The sequence below is a fragment of the Pseudophryne corroboree genome, chromosome 1, assembly GCF_028390025.1.
Source record: "Pseudophryne corroboree isolate aPseCor3 chromosome 1, aPseCor3.hap2, whole genome shotgun sequence".
Lineage (NCBI taxonomy): Eukaryota > Metazoa > Chordata > Amphibia > Anura > Myobatrachidae > Pseudophryne > Pseudophryne corroboree.
Window position 1 is genome coordinate 544,512,154 of NC_086444.1, and position 16,080 is coordinate 544,528,233.

The 16,080-nt window shown below is 42.1% G+C and overlaps 1 protein-coding gene and 1 pseudogene across 6 annotated transcripts in view; one reads left to right on the top strand and one right to left on the bottom strand.

Annotated features, from left to right (window-relative positions):
• LINGO2 (leucine rich repeat and Ig domain containing 2) overlaps window positions 1-16,080 on the top strand; it is a 2,057,065-nt gene that overhangs the window by 847,018 nt on the left and 1,193,967 nt on the right. The window lies entirely within an intron of this gene.
• Window positions 11,517-11,635, bottom strand: LOC134942564 (5S ribosomal RNA; annotated as a pseudogene).

A 16,080-nucleotide genomic window follows, 5' to 3' on the forward strand; every position in this document is an offset into this window, starting at 1 on the left:
TACAGTTACGGCCATGGTGAGAATTGAACCCAGGACCTCAGTGCTGTTAGGAGGTAATGCTAGCCATTACACTTTCCATGCTGCAACCTTGCGCTAATAGCACCAGTCTTTCCTTTGCACGTGGGTCTGTCAGCCAAATAATTTGCTTTGTTCCACATTTTACACATTTAAGAAGCAGAATTTGTAATTGTGGAGAGTGTGGAAAGATAAGTCAGTGGGTAAGTTGACCCCCTGTGTCTCAGCAACTGTACATATTAGATATAACCATAAAGTAAGCAGCTGCTGCTGCTGTTAGTTAGCTGTTAGGGTAAGAATTGTTGTTAGTAATCCTTCTTTAGTATGACAAATTTGATTAATTAAAGTTTCTGGTGTCTGTACATCCAATAAATACAGGTAATGCCCACAAGATGCAGACAATTCAGTGTTCACAATAAAATAATATCTAATACACAAAAATCATAATTTACTTATATGATTAGGGATGAATTCAAACAAGGTCAAATTGCATTTGAAATATATTGTATAGGCATCACATTTATTATGTATATTGTGCTGAGTGAGAAGAAAAGAAATATCACAGCGAATATACAGTATATTGCAAACAAGAAACCCAATATTGCAGACAGCAATTTTAGTATCAATACTTGCAAAACTTCCCAAAATATATTGTTATTATTGTCATATAGTATATATCTTGCAACAAGCATTTAAGCATAGATACGCCCATTTGTGGAACTAGACACACTCTTTAGGCAGAGATCATCCTACTGTAATCTCCCTGATTCTAGTTTTCAAAAGTAGGCAAGTATGGATGAAAGGCTCCTGGGGGTGTGTACAGATAAGGTGACAGTGGGAGCTTAACCTGTTCAGTGCAGGAGTGCAGGATGGACTCCAGTGGGTGGGGGCAATTTCTTCAACCGCACACTCCCTGAATCTGCCTGTGGGTGTATGAGGACACATCTGTAATTACTGTACTAAGCACCGTAGTACAATAGTTAGTACTGTATACTAGGGATGTGCACTTGAAATTTTTCGGGTTTTGTGTTTTGGTTTTGGGTTCGGTTCCGCGGCCGTGTTTTGGGTTCGAACGCGTTTTGGCAAAACCTCACCGAATTTTTTTTGTCGGATTCGGGTGTGTTTTGGATTCGATTTTTTTTTAAAACCCTAAAAAACAGCTTAAAGCATAGAATTTGGGCGTCATTTTGATCCCAAAGTATTATTAACCTCAATAACCATAATTTCCACTCATTTTCAGTCTATTCTGAACACCTCACACCTCACAATATTATTTTTAGTCCTAAAATTTGCACCGAGGTCGCTGGATGACTAAGCTCAGCGACCCAAGTGGCCGACACAAACACCTGGCCCATCTAGGAGTGGCACTGCAGTGTCACGCAGGCTGGCCCTTCAAAAAAACACTCCCCAAACAGCACATGACGCAAAGAAGAAAAAAAGAAAAAAGAGGTGCAAGATGGAATTGTCCTTGGGCCCTCCCACCCACCCTTATGTTGTATAAACAGGACATGCACACTTTAACCAACCCATCATTTCAGTGACAGGGTCTGCCACACGACTGTGACTGAAATGACGGGTTGGTTTTGGACCCCCACCAAAAAAGAAGCAATCAATCTCCCCTTGCACAAACTGGCTCTACAGAGGCAAGATGTCCACCTCATCATCATCCTCCGATTCATCACCCCTTTCACTGTGTACATCCCCCTCCTCACAGATTATTAATTCGTCCCCACTGGAATCCACCATCTCAGATCCCCGTGTACTTTCTGGAGGCAATTGCTGCTGGTGAATGTCTCCAAGGAGTAATTGATTATAATTCATTTTAATGAACATCATCTTCTCCACATTTTCTGGAAGTAGCCTCGTACGCCGATTGCTGACAAGGTGAGCGGCGGCACTAAACACTCTTTCGGAGTACACACTTGTGGGAGGGCAACTTAGGTAGAATAAAGCCAGTTTGTGCAAGGGCCTCCAAATTGCCTCTTTTCCCTGCCAGTATACGTACGGACTGTCTGACGTGCCTACTTGGATGCGGTCACTCATATAATCCTCCACCATTCTTTCAATGGTGACAGAATCATATGCAGTGACAGTAGACGACATGTCAGTAATCGTTGGCAGGTCCTTCAGTCCGGACCAGATGTCAGCATCAGACTGCCCTGCATCACCGACAGCGGGTGGGCTCGGAATTCTGAGCCTTTTCCTCGCACCCCCAATTGCGAGAGAATGTGAAGGAGGAGATGTTGACAGGTCGCGTTCCGCTTGACTTGACAATTTTCTCACCAGCATTTCTTTGAACCCCTGCAGACTTGTGTCTGCCGGAAAGAGAGATCCAAGGTAGGTTTTAAATCTAGGATCGAGCACGGTGGCCAAAATGTAGTGCTCTGATTTCAACAGATTGACCACCCGTGAATCCTTGTTAAGCGAATTAAGGGCTCCATCCACAAGTCCCACATGCCTAGCGGAATCGCTCTGTGTTAGCTCCTCTTTCAATGTCTCCAGCTTCTTCTGCAAAAGCCTGATGAGGGGAATGACCTGACTCAGGCTGGCAGTGTCTGAACTGACTTCACGTGTGGCAAGTTCAAAAGGTTGCAGAACCTTGCACAACGTTGAAATCATTCTCCACTGCGCTTGAGACAGGTGCATTCCACCTCCTTTGCCTATATCGTGGCCAGATGTATAGGCTTGAATGGCCTTTTGCTGCTCCTCCATCCTCTGAAGCATATAGAGGGTTGAATTCCACCTCGTTACCACCTCTTGCTTCAGATGATGGCAGGGCAGGTTCAGGTTTTTTTGGTGGTGCTCCAGTCTTCTGTACGCGGTGCCTGCACGCCGAAAGTGGCCCGCAATTCTTCTGGCCACCGACAGCATCTCTTGCACGCCCCTGTCGTTTTTTTAATAATTCTGCACCACCAAATTCAAGGTATGTGCAAAACATGGGACGTGCTGGAATTTGCCCAGATTTAATGAACACACAATATTGGTGGCGTTGTCCGATGCCACAAATCCACAGGAGAGTCCATTTGGGGTAAGCCATTCTGCGATGATCTTCCTCAGTTGCCGTAAGAGGTTTTCAGCTGTGTGCGTATTCTGGAAAGCGGTGATACAAAGCGTAGCCTGCCTAGGAACGAGCTGGAATTTGAGAGATCCTGCTACTGGTGCTGCCGCTGCTGTTCTTGCGGCGGGAGGCAATACATCTACCCAGTGGGCTGTCACAGTCATGTAGTCCTGAGTCTGCCCTGCTCCACTTGTCCACATGTCCGTGGTTAAGTGGACATTGGGTACAACTGCATTTTTTAGGACACTGGTGAGTCTTTTTCTGACGTCCGTGTACATTCTCGGTATCGCCTGCCTAGAGAAGTGGAACCTAGATGGTATTTGGTAACGGGGGCACACTACCTCAAGAAATTGTCTAGTTCCCTGTGAACTAACGGCGGATACCGGACGCACGTCTAACACCAGCATAGTTGTCAAGGCCTCAGTTATCCGCTTTGCAGCAGGATGACTGCTGTGATATTTCATCTTCCTCGCAAAGGACTGTTGGACAGTCAATTGCTTACTGGAAGTAGTACAAGTGGTCTTCCGACTTCCCCTCTGGGATGACGATCGACTCCCAGCAGCAACAACAGCAGCGCCAGCAGCAGTAGGCATTACACTCAAGGATGCATCGGAGGAATCCCAGGCAGGAGAGGACTCATCAGACTTGCCAGTGACATGGCCTGCAGGACTATTGGCTTTCCTGGGTAAGGAGGAAATTGACACTGAGGGAGTTGGTGGGGTGGTTTGTGTGAGCTTGGTTACAAGAGGAAGGGATTTACTGGTCAGTGGACTGCTTCCGCTGTCGCCCAAAGTTTTTGAACTTGTCACTGACTTATGATGAATGCGCTGCAGGTGACGTATAAGGGAGGATGTTCCGAGGTGGTTAACGTCCTTACCCCTACTTATTACAGCTTGACAAAGGCAACACACGGCTTGACACCTGTTGTCCGCATTTCTGGTAAAATACTTCCACACCGAAGAGCTGATTTTTTTGGTATTTTCACCAGGCATGTCAATGGCCATATTCCTCCCACGGACAGCAAGTGTCTCCCCGGGTGCCTGACTTAAACAAACCACCTCACCATCAGAATCCTCCTGGTCAATTTCCTCCCCAGCGCCAGCAACACCCATATCCTCCTCATCCTGGTGTACTTCAACACTGACATCTTCAATCTGACTATCAGGAACTGGACTGCGGGTGCTCCTTCCAGCACTTGCAGGGGGTGTGCAAATGGTGGAAGGCGCATGCTCTTCACGTCCAGTGTTGGGAAGGTCAGGCATCGCAACCGACACAATTGGACTCTCCTTGTGGATTTGGGATTTCGAAGAACGCACAGTTCTTTGCTGTGCTTTTGCCAGCTTGAGTCTTTTCATTTTTCTAGCGAGAGGCTGAGTGCTTCCATCCTCATGTGAAGCTGAACCACTAGCCATGAACATAGGCCAGGGCCTCAGCCGTTCCTTGCCACTCCGTGTGGTAAATGGCATATTGGCAAGTTTACGCTTCTCCTCCGACAATTTAATTTTAGATTTTTGAGTCCTTTTTTTACTGATATTTGGTGTTTTGGATTTTACATGCTCTGTACTATGACATTGGGCATCGGCCTTGGCAGATGACGTTGATGGCATTTCATCATCTCGGCCATGACTAGTGGCAGCAGCTTCAGCATGAGGTGGAAGTCGATCTTGATCTTTCCCTATTTTTGGAACCTCAACATTTTTGTTCTCCATATTTTAATAGGCACAACTAAAAGGCACCTCAGGTAAACAATGGAGATGGATGGATACTAGTATACTTATGGATGGACGAGCGACTGCCGACACAGAGGTAGCTACAGCTGTGGACTACCGTAGTGCGTCTGCTGCTAATATAGACTGGATGATAATGATATAAAAAATATATATATATCACTACTACAGCCGGACAGGTATATATTATATAATGACGGACCTGCTGGACACTGTCAGCAGCACTGCAGACTCCTAAAGTAAGCTACTAGTAGTATCAAGAAGATAAAAAAAAAAAAAACACCACAGGTAGGTGGTATACAATTATGGATGCACGAGCGACTGCCGACACAGAGGTAGCTACAGCCGTGTACTACCGTACTGCGTCTGCTGCTAATATAGACTGGATGATAATGATATAAAAAATATATATATATCACTACTGCAGCCGGACAGGTATATATTATAATGACGGACCTGCTGGACACTGTCAGCAGCACTGCAGACTCCTAAAGTAAGCTACTAGTATCAAGAAGATAGAAAAAAAAAACACCACAGGTAGGTGGTATACAATTATGGATGCACGAGCGACTGCCGACACAGAGGTAGCTACAGCCGTGGACTACCGTACTGCGTCTGCTGCTAATATAGACTGGATGATAATGATATAAAAAATATATATATATCACTACTGCAGCCGGACAGGTATATATTATAATGACGGACCTGCTGGACACTGTCAGCAGCACTGCAGACTCCTAAAGTAAGCTACTAGTATCAAGAAGATAGAAAAAAAAAAACACCACAGGTAGGTGGTATACAATTATGGATGCACGAGCGACTGCCGACACAGAGGTAGCTACAGCCGTGGACTACCGTACTGCGTCTGCTGCTAATATAGACTGGATGATAATGATATAAAATATATATATATATCACTACTGCAGCCGGACAGGTATATATTATATAATTAATGACGGACCTGCTGGACACTGTCAGCAGAATGCGTTTATAGAATAAAAACACCACACGACGAGTGTTTAACTTTTTCAGGCAGACAATCACAATATAGTTATACTGGTGGTCAGTGGTCACTGGTCAGTCACACTGGCAGTGGCACTCTGGCAGCAAAAGTGTGCACTGTTAAATAATATGTACTCCTGCTACTGCTCCCCAGTCTCCCCCACAATTAAGCTGTGTGAGCACTGAGCACTCAGCACAGTCAGATATACATAGATGATGCAGCACACTGAGGCTGAGCACAGATATGGTATACTGTTACTGTGTCACTGTGTATCGTTTTTTTTTCAGGCAGAGAACGGATTATATAAATAATAATATAATAAAACTGCACTGGTGGTCACTGGTCAGTCACTAGTAAACTCTGCGCTCTCTGAGTAGTACTCCTAAGCTCCAGTAAATCAAGTGTCTCACTCTCACTCTCTCTCTTCTAATCTAAATGGAGAGGACGCCAGCCACGTCCTCTCCCTATGAATCTCAATGCACGAGTGAAAATGGCGGCGACGCGCGGCTCCTTAAATAGAATCCGAGTCTCGCAATAGAATCCGAGCCTCGCGAGAATCCGACAGCGGGATGATGACGTTCGGGCGCGCTCGGGTTAACCGAGCAAGGCTGGAAGATCCGAGTCTGCCTCGGACCCGTGTAAAAAGGCTGAAGTTCGGGGGGGTTCGGATTCCGAGGAACCGAACCCGCTCATCACTACTGTATACAGGGCTGGTGCAAGGTTTTGAGACACCCTAGACAAAACTTCAGCCTGCTGCCCCCACCACTAACACTACCACCACCAAACTATACACCTATACCCACTATCCAGCCCCTCAGGTAAAAGTGTGGAGTTAGCATCTTAGTAGTTCAATAACCACAGTCTGCATTAAGTTAGACAAGGATGAGTCTTTCTGAGTTATTCTTCATTTTAAGACAAGCAGACTCAGGGCTGTGGGCGCAGTCTGACTGTGTATGAAAGATCAGTCTGCTTGGCCCATTTAAGTAGCTGTAGACAAATATTTAATTGCAGAAATCTGAATTTGCACTCTTAAGATAGCCATTTGCATAAAACATTGCCAAAGCAGACTGCTCTTTAATGTCATCACTAATTGTGCTGTACAATTATTCTAAGCAATTCTTCTTCTTACTCTTCTTCTTCTTCTACTTATTATTATTATTATTATTATTATTATTATTATTATTATTATTATTTTTGCCTATGTTATTTTTCTGTGAATTTGTATATTATATAAGTAATTTATTTTTCAATCACATGAAGTTGCTTGAGCTAATTTTGTGACCTAGTAAATGGGATTGAACCTGAAATGGCCATCTGAGCAGTTATTATGGCTCCCTGAGTAGTACCTGCATTTCCTTCCATATGGGCTAACAATTACAAACTGTCATTGGGATTCGAAGTATGTATAAATGATATTGTAATATGCAAATCTATTTTTTCATTACTGATGCAAAGCAGAGAAACCCCATAGTACACCAAACACTAACATTTTGTCTCTGAGTGCTGAAAGACATAAAATAAATGAGCCATAGCTGTTGATTGTCTTTGGCCTGCATTATCTGTACAGGAACTATTAAGGATGCTTTTCTGTCTACCTTTCATGCTTCATTTTCTCACACAGCCTAATGAAGAGCTTCGCTTAAAACATAATGTCCTGCTCTCTGGAAAGAACATTTTATGACACTAAAAAGCTATACTTGTTTATTAAGGTATTTTACTGCTGCATTTATTATCTTATTGCAATGCACTGATTGAAATAATAGCACATCTATGAAGGAAAAAGGGATATGTTTATAATGTGCTATGTCTCTCAGCTATACATTTATCCAAAGAACATGTCCTCATAAATCTCAATTTAAAAGGTGCTTAGTTGATATAAAATAATGTTATGTAAACACTATAATAAAATTAGCTGAATAATACATTACCGATTAGTTGCTATATAAAAGAAGTTTAATAACTTTAAAGGGCTTGCAGAAATTAAAAAAAATAAAATAAAATGTGTGTGTGTGTATATGTATATGTAGAAGTGACTTCTGAAGACGGTCTAATAAAGACCGAAACGTTAAGCTAACAAGATTGAGTGATCTTGTTTCTTGTTTTGTTATAAGAACGTGAGTGCCGCCTATTTTCCTTTACTACATGACTGCATTGTTTTGGAAGGCACCTGGCGAGCTGTTACCTTGATTTTATAGGAGTGCCGAATATTTTCCGTATATATATATATATATATATATATATATATAATTGTAAAGTGTGTTAGAGTCTGGGCACTGTACCATGTTTGCATGTAGCCTCCTGCCCTTAAAATGTGTACTCAGTTTTGAAGGGGATGGAGTAGAATAACCTGTAGCCAATCAGATCACCAAAGCACTGATCTTGTGCGAGGAAGTGACCTCTTCATTTATGTGATTTTGAAAATTAGATCAATACTGTGTGTGGCTGGGGAAGTATAATAATGTTGGTGGGAGTTGATAGTAAAGTAGTAACATGAGGTTCCAAAATCTTGAATATTAACATTAAACACACCTCTATATAAAATGAAGTTTAGATTTTCTAGTTGTTTAAAATAAATCTATATCACATTATTAATCAGATTATCAAAATGCTGGTCATTAAAATTATAAGTCCAGGATTCACAGTATATATTGTTATATTTGAATTATAAAATCAATTAAAGTGCAGTGAAGGCGGAGAAAGAAGCGTAGGAAATGTAAACAGCGCAAGTTACAGCTGTTAGTGAAAGCATAATGCAGCGAGATACTATATAATGAGGAGTATCAGGATAGCTAATGTAGCACTTACAGCATAAGGGGATTTCTGAATTGACAACACTGTGCAATGACATCCTTCACTGTACTAAAAATTGCTGTTTACTTTTATGTGGTCAGGATTCATGAAAATTTGCTACACCACAGATTAACATGTTAAAAACTTTGCATTGAAATAGTTCTGTCCATTTGATTGTGATATCTACTTGCTTCCAGGTACTTTTCCTCTGAGAGGTCATTTGTATCTCCTTTCACCTGAGCGTTAAACCATTTTTGGGTTTATAACCCAGGAGTCATAGAAACATAGAATTTGATGGCAGATAAGAACCACTTGGCCCATCTAGTCTGCCCAAGTACATACACACACTTACACACTAGGGTTAATTTTTGTTGGGAGCCAATTTACCTACCAGAAATAAATGGAAGCACGGGGAGAATATACAAACTCCACACAGTTAGGGACATGGAGGAAACTGAACCCATGACCTCAGTGCTGTGAGGTAGCAATGCTAACCATTACACCATCCGTACTGCCCTCACATGTGCAGCCGTCACGCACAGCATTTAAGAAACACAAGGAGGGATCATATTAGGTCCCTCTCTGGGAATAATGTGAATACTGTGATGAGAATCCTATAGGCTTCTATTAGGAGATGCCACCCAAAGATAGCATTGCCTATCAGGTACAACCTCTTCAAAGTGTCTTTTCCTCAAAAATTGTACATATGGACATACCTCCCAGCTGTCCCGATTTTCGCGGGACAGTCCCATTGTTTGGGGACTGTCTCGCTGTCCCACCCGTGGGCCGCACTGTCCCGCGGTGGGGTGGGGGGGGGGCAGTTGGGAGGCTCCTGTCATCGCTGCCCTGCTTAGCAGAGCAGCGGTGAATAGACGCTGTGTGCACGTGCACAGCGTCTATTCACTGGAGACAGAGGGAGTGGTTTCATGCCAGCGGCTCACAGAGCGCTGGGCATGCCCCCTCAGTGACGGAAACGGGGAGCGCGGCTCTCGGCACTCCCACGAAGCCATGCCCCCTTTTCCACAGGCCACACCCCCTCCAAAATAGGGCACGGCTTTACCGCGCAGATGTCCCTCTTTGCCTGGAGATAATGTTGGGAGGTATGCATATGGAAAATATAGTCAAACCTCAGAAAATGGCAGTTTGGGGAGTTTTAACTGTATTTTAGCATTAGTACATCCCGTCCATAGTGATGCTTTAGTTAGTAATACAAAGACCTTAGGAATGAAAGAGACCCTAACACTGAGCAGTACACACCACTCACTATGATCGCTGGCTATGCAGAGAGCTACAATCCCCGGGCACCATATCCTACTCGCTCTCTGCAGCAGTCACCAATCTCCTGAGCTCATCCCTTTCCTTTATCCTCTGGGGAACACCAACACTGTCTGGCCCCAGGCAGCTGGAAAGATTTGAGAACCCAGGTAGTCTGTATGTAGTGCCGGCCCTGGGATGGGTTTCTAACCTGTGTGGGGGGACCAGAAGTCAGCATGGGTGGGAAGCATGTCTAGCATGGGGGAAGTAGGAGTAGTTTTGGTGAGGATGGCCTGTGCTGGATGCTCTGTGGGGGGAGATTTATCAAATCTTGGAGAGAGATTAAGTGGAGAAGCTGCTCAGCGCAACCAATCATCTTCTGTCATTTTTCTAGTGCAGTCTGTAAAATGACAGTAGCTGATTGGAAAGTAAGGGTAGCTTCACTGCTGGAGGGTGTGCTGGTTCTTCTAGTACCATTTGCAGGATCTTGGGGTGCCTCCAGGTGAGTTGGCTCTCAGTTTAAAAATATATTTATGTATATGTCATTATAGCATAACAATATGCAATTATATCACCCAGAGTGGGTGCTATTATTATGTAGCATTAGGAACCACCAGGACAGAGACGTCTTGATAAGGCCTGTGGCCTAGATATGTTTTTTCAAATATATGTAAACTGAGATCTCTGTATTTCGATTATAATATATAGTATATAAATCTCATTGCTATCCTTTGCAGTGAACTAGGGGAATATTTTTACACTTTACCCCTCTCCAAGATTTGATAAAACTCCCCCTGTGTGGATGCATTAACTTGTACACAGTGCATGGAATTGGATGTATGTCCTGAGGGTACACAGTGCATGGGAGTGGGTGTGAATCCTGAGGGAGTATAGTGCATGGGAGAGGGTCTGCGTCCTGAGGGTATACAGTTCAGATGAGCAGGGGGGTGTCCTCATGGTGCATGGTTCAGAGGTGAGCGGGGGTGGGGGGGTTGATCAAGTGAACTTCTCCTCTGGCAGGAGGGATTGTGAAAAAACAGAAAAAAGAAAGACTCTGTGCTGGGGCACTCTTATTTAAAAATTGATAGACAGTAAAATTTAACTTTTATTAAGGATCATGTAAAATATGGTGTGCCAAACAAGAAAATAATATTGAAAATACATCTAAATATATATAAGATAAACAGTAAATACTGCCAAGGTGAAAAGTGTTTTTAATAATATATTAACTGGAGTAGCCTGACATATATCCACAAGCAATAAATGGATGTCTTTAACCTCCTACAAAAAGGTGTCTCGTAGGGTAATTTTAGCACCCTCAATAATTACTGATCTAATGAGGGGAGGGGATGGTTTGTTGCCTAGTTTGGTGATAGTTCACCTTCTGGTTGTATGTCTAACAGTGGTGTCACCATAGGCATTTTAATTCAGCAAATTATTCAAGAAGTGTATAATCTGCTAGTTAATTATGGTAGAAAATTACCACTATTGTAAATTAGCGCTATTTGTATGACAGTGAAAAAAATATATATATGTGCTCATTCCAAAAGGGTGATGCTGTATTCCCAAAGGTACTTGTACATTCACCTATCGGATCTTATGGGTGTAAGTAGGTTATATAGAAAAATAGTTGAGAGTTAGGGAAATTCCTTCTGCTTTCCAGCGAGATTGTTTACTGCACCTGGTATTCCTTGGCAGTCTCCCAAACAAGTACTAACCAGGCCTACCAGAGCTTCGCTTCCAAGATCAGACAAGATTGGGCGTCTCCTGTGGAGTATGGCAGTAAACTGCTGGATGAGAGAGTACTCATTCCTGGTAAATAGAAAGTGTGCTTCTGCTGTCCAGAAAAGGAGAATACTGCACAAAATGGTCTCTAATCATCTAGAGATAAGGGCTGGATGAGAGGGCATACAAGCACAGATGTGCCAGAATATGAGAAAAGAAAGTAATAGCAATGAATGCCTGTTTGGCATCAATTAGGTATATAAAAAAATGAAAAAGTTTGGTTGCAAATAAATATCTGCTGTACGAAGTACACATATAGAAGAAAAACACCTATCAGAAGATCCTAAAAGGTGAAATTCTATAATTATGCAGAAGGATTAAATCTTGGTTGTTCACATGTACATATCATTGGAGCATATCTTTGTTAAACGTACATAAAAAAAGATGATATGAGAAAATAGGCAGAAAACCCTACTACAACTGTGTGTCGAAAACAAGTATTACCCAGAGACTGATAGCAGTACATGTTCTATTTATGGCTGAAAAGTTGTACAACTGTCTCAACGTCTACCGTTCAAAAATACACACAAATAAACTAATCTGGAAGTATATGGCAAATATATATAGCCCAAATTACCATATCATGGATGTCAAGAAAAAAATATTATTAGCACCAAGTATTAGCCATGGGCTAGCAACAATGCATGTTGTTTATGAAGAGAAAAATGTATACGGCACTGTCTGACACCAATAAACAATAGGAAATACAATGAATAGAAAACATTCCTATCCCAAATGAAAATATTTTTTTTACAGAAAACCATTCTCTTTTAAATGAAAAAAGAAGAGAGAGGCATTTGTAAAACAAAATTGATGGTGCATAAAATTTCTAGTAAGCTGATACATGTAGTTTATCTGCCCAAGTAGGCACTTACATAACTGGGATGTCACCAGGAGATACGCGCTGCGCGCTGCCCTATCTCACCACCAGACGGACCGTTTCACCTTTTACAGGCTTGTTCACTGGTGTAGTTAAAATCTGAAATATGGTATATAAAGGAGACAAGGGGGAGGTTTTTTTTTACCCACCTCCGTTTCTTACATTCCCATTGGTGCTCAGTGTACCAGATAATTGGTTTTAGGTGTGCCTAATTGTAATTTTGCTGGCAAAGTGCCGTAGCCGGTGACGCCCTGCTACTGGCAACGCGTCACTTCCGGCAGCGTGCTGCTTCCGGCAGCGCATCAATTCCGGTGACGCATTACCCAGGCAACACACCACCCGTGGAGGCGTACATGCCCAGAGAATAGTTGAATATACTTTCCTGTGGGGAAAGACCTGTGTCCTATTGGGGGAATATTGATGGGTGTACTGTTTTTACAATTCGACACCCACCATGAGTATAAAATCATTATCAGCCGGGCCCCATGGTTGGCGGAAGTGCAAATTGGTTGGCCTAGGCTCATATTGGTTGGTGGAAGTGTGTGCTGGTTTTTACGGAATAGATTAGAAATAATGGAGCCCTCAAAGTGTATTTAGATTGGTTGGCAAACTGGCTGCTGGAGTATTTACATATGATTGGCAAATTCTCTATAGGGTTTCTCGTCCCTGGTAATTTGTTAAATGTATGTATTTTCTGTCTCAAAAAAGGAGGGATTGTGTACAAGTATTAGGCAGTAAGTGAGATCTGTGAGAGAAGGAAGGAGGCTCTCTACTGTGCAGCTATTAGATTGACGCCATATTAGATTATATAATTTGCTTCATAACCTTTCCTTTATATATATATATATATATATATACATATATATATATATATATATATATATATATATAAATGTATATTATTTTAGATCACTAAAAAACTCTAGACCAGTGTTTCGCAACCTCGGTCCAACTAACAGTCCAGGAATTAGTGATAGCTATGCTTGTGCATGGATGGTTGAGTCAAAATAACTGAGGTACTAATGAAGTTCCCTGTGCTCATGTATGGATATCCTTACAACCTGGACTGTTAATGTACCTTAACGACCATGGTTGGGAGCCCCTGCTCTGGACAATAACATTCTTTATTTTATTAAATCTATGTAAGGTTTTAAATGGCTTGGAAAATAATATTAGAAGGCATAAAGACACAATTCTGACATGAGACAACTGCATAATGAACTGTTTGTTTACCAAAACCTCTGACAAGTGTAACTTTTTAAAAAGCTAAAACATACATTTCCTCTCCTATTAAGTTATGACTTTCTATAAACATTGATCCACTGTATGTACTGTATGTAAAATAAAATAGATTATATAAGACAGTTTAAAAAAAAAAAGTAAATATATAGTGTCATCCAATTCTGAATGATAGATTCTCATTGAAGAGTCTCCTGTTTAGTACTACAAGCAAAAACCGATCCTCTGGACATATTGATATACACATAATCAATCATCACTCTTCACATTTTCCTCTATATTTTCCTGAATTTTCTTAGTCATCTGAAAGATTTTATTTCTATTAATGCAAACAAAGTCAATTAATTTATGTATTATAATGCAGTTGTAGGATATTTTTATTTTATGGGTTCTCAATTACTATAAAAGATAAACTGGTTGTACTGTATATGGTATATGAAGATATGCTGGTACAATAGTAAAGACTAGTATGATAAGGATACTTAAAATAATATTATATTATAATAATTTGATCCTTTTTGCACTGTATTCTGGTTACTCTTCACTGTGTGAACCTGCCATGGCAAACAAACCTATTCTAGAGATGTGCGGCTGGCACTTTTCGTGTTTTGTGTTTTGGTTTTGGTTCTAATTCCACTTTCATGTTTTGGTTTTGGTTTGGTTTTGCCAAAACCACCCTTTTGTGTTTTGGTTTTGGTTTTGGATCTGGATGATGTTTGGGGGAAAAAACATAAAAATGGCTAAAATCACAGAATTTGGGGGTAATTTTGATCCTACGGTATTATTAACCTCAATAACATTAATTTCCACTCATTTCCAGTCTATTCTGAACACCTCACAATATTGTTTTTAGGTCAAAAGGTTGCACAGAGGTTGCTGGATCGCTAAGCTAAGCGGCACAAGTGGACATCACAAACACCTGCCCATCTAGAAGTGGCACTGCAGTGGCAGACAGGAGGGCTGATATGTAAAAAAAGGCCGCAAACAGCAACTCATGCAAAGATATAGAAGAGGTGCAATAAGGTAGCTGTATGACTAAGCCAAGCAACACAAACAAATGGCCCATCTAGGAGTGGCACTGCAGTGGCAGACAGGAGGGCACTTTTCAAAAGCTAGGCCCCAAACAGCAACTCATGCAAAGATGTAAAAGAGGTACAATGAGGTAGCTGAATGACTAAGCCAAGCGACACAAACAATTGGCCCATCTAGGAGTGGCACTGCAGTGGCAGACAGGAAGGCACTTTTCAAAAACTAGGCCCCAAACAGCACATCATGCAAAGATGTAGAAGAAGTGCAATGAGGTAGCTGTCTGACTAAGCCAAGCAACACAAACAATTCCCACTGGAATTATACAGCAATATCACTGGAATTATACGGCAATATCACTGGAATTATATGGCAGTACCACTGGACATATACGGCAGTGTCACTGGAATTATATGGCAGTACCACTGGACATATACAGAAGTGTCAGACAGGATGGCTTTTTAAAAAAATAGTCCCCAAACAGCACATGATGCAAAGAAGAAAAAGAGGTGCAAGATGGAATTGTCCTTGGGCGCTCACACCCACCCTTATGTTGTATAATCAGGACATGCACAGTTTAACAGACCAATCATTTCAGCGACAGGGTCTGCCACATGACCGCGGCTGAAATGACTGGTTTGTTTGGGACCCCACCAAAAAAGAAGCAATCAATCTCTCCTTGCACAAACTGGCTCTACAGAGGCAAGATGTCAACCTCATCCTCATCCTCCAATTCATCACCCCTTTCACTGTGTACATCCCACTCCTCACAGAGTATTGATTCATCCCCACTGGAATCCACCATCACAGGTCCCTGTGTACTTTCCGGAGACAATTACTGGTCAAGGTCTTCCTGGAGGAATTTATAATTCATTTTGATGAACATCATCTTCTCCACATTTTGTGGCAGTAACCTCCTACACCGATCGCTGACAAGGTTACCGGCTGCACTAAACACTCTTTTGGAGTACACACTGGAGATGGGGCAACTTAGGTAAAATAAAGCCAGTTTATGCAAGGGCAGTTTGTGCAGGGGGCGTGCAAATGGTGGAAGGAGCCACCTCTTCCCGTCCAGTGTTGGGAAGGTCAGGCATCGCAACCGCTGACACACTTGGACTCTCCTTGGGGATTTGTGATACCATCTCAGAATGCACAGTTCTTTTCTGTGCTTTTTCCAGCTTAACTCTTTTCATTTTTCTAGCGGGAGGATGAGGGCTTCCATCATCATGTGAAACTGAACCACTAGTCATGAACATAGGCCAGAGCCTCAGCCGTTCCTTGCCACTTCATGTCGTAAATGGCA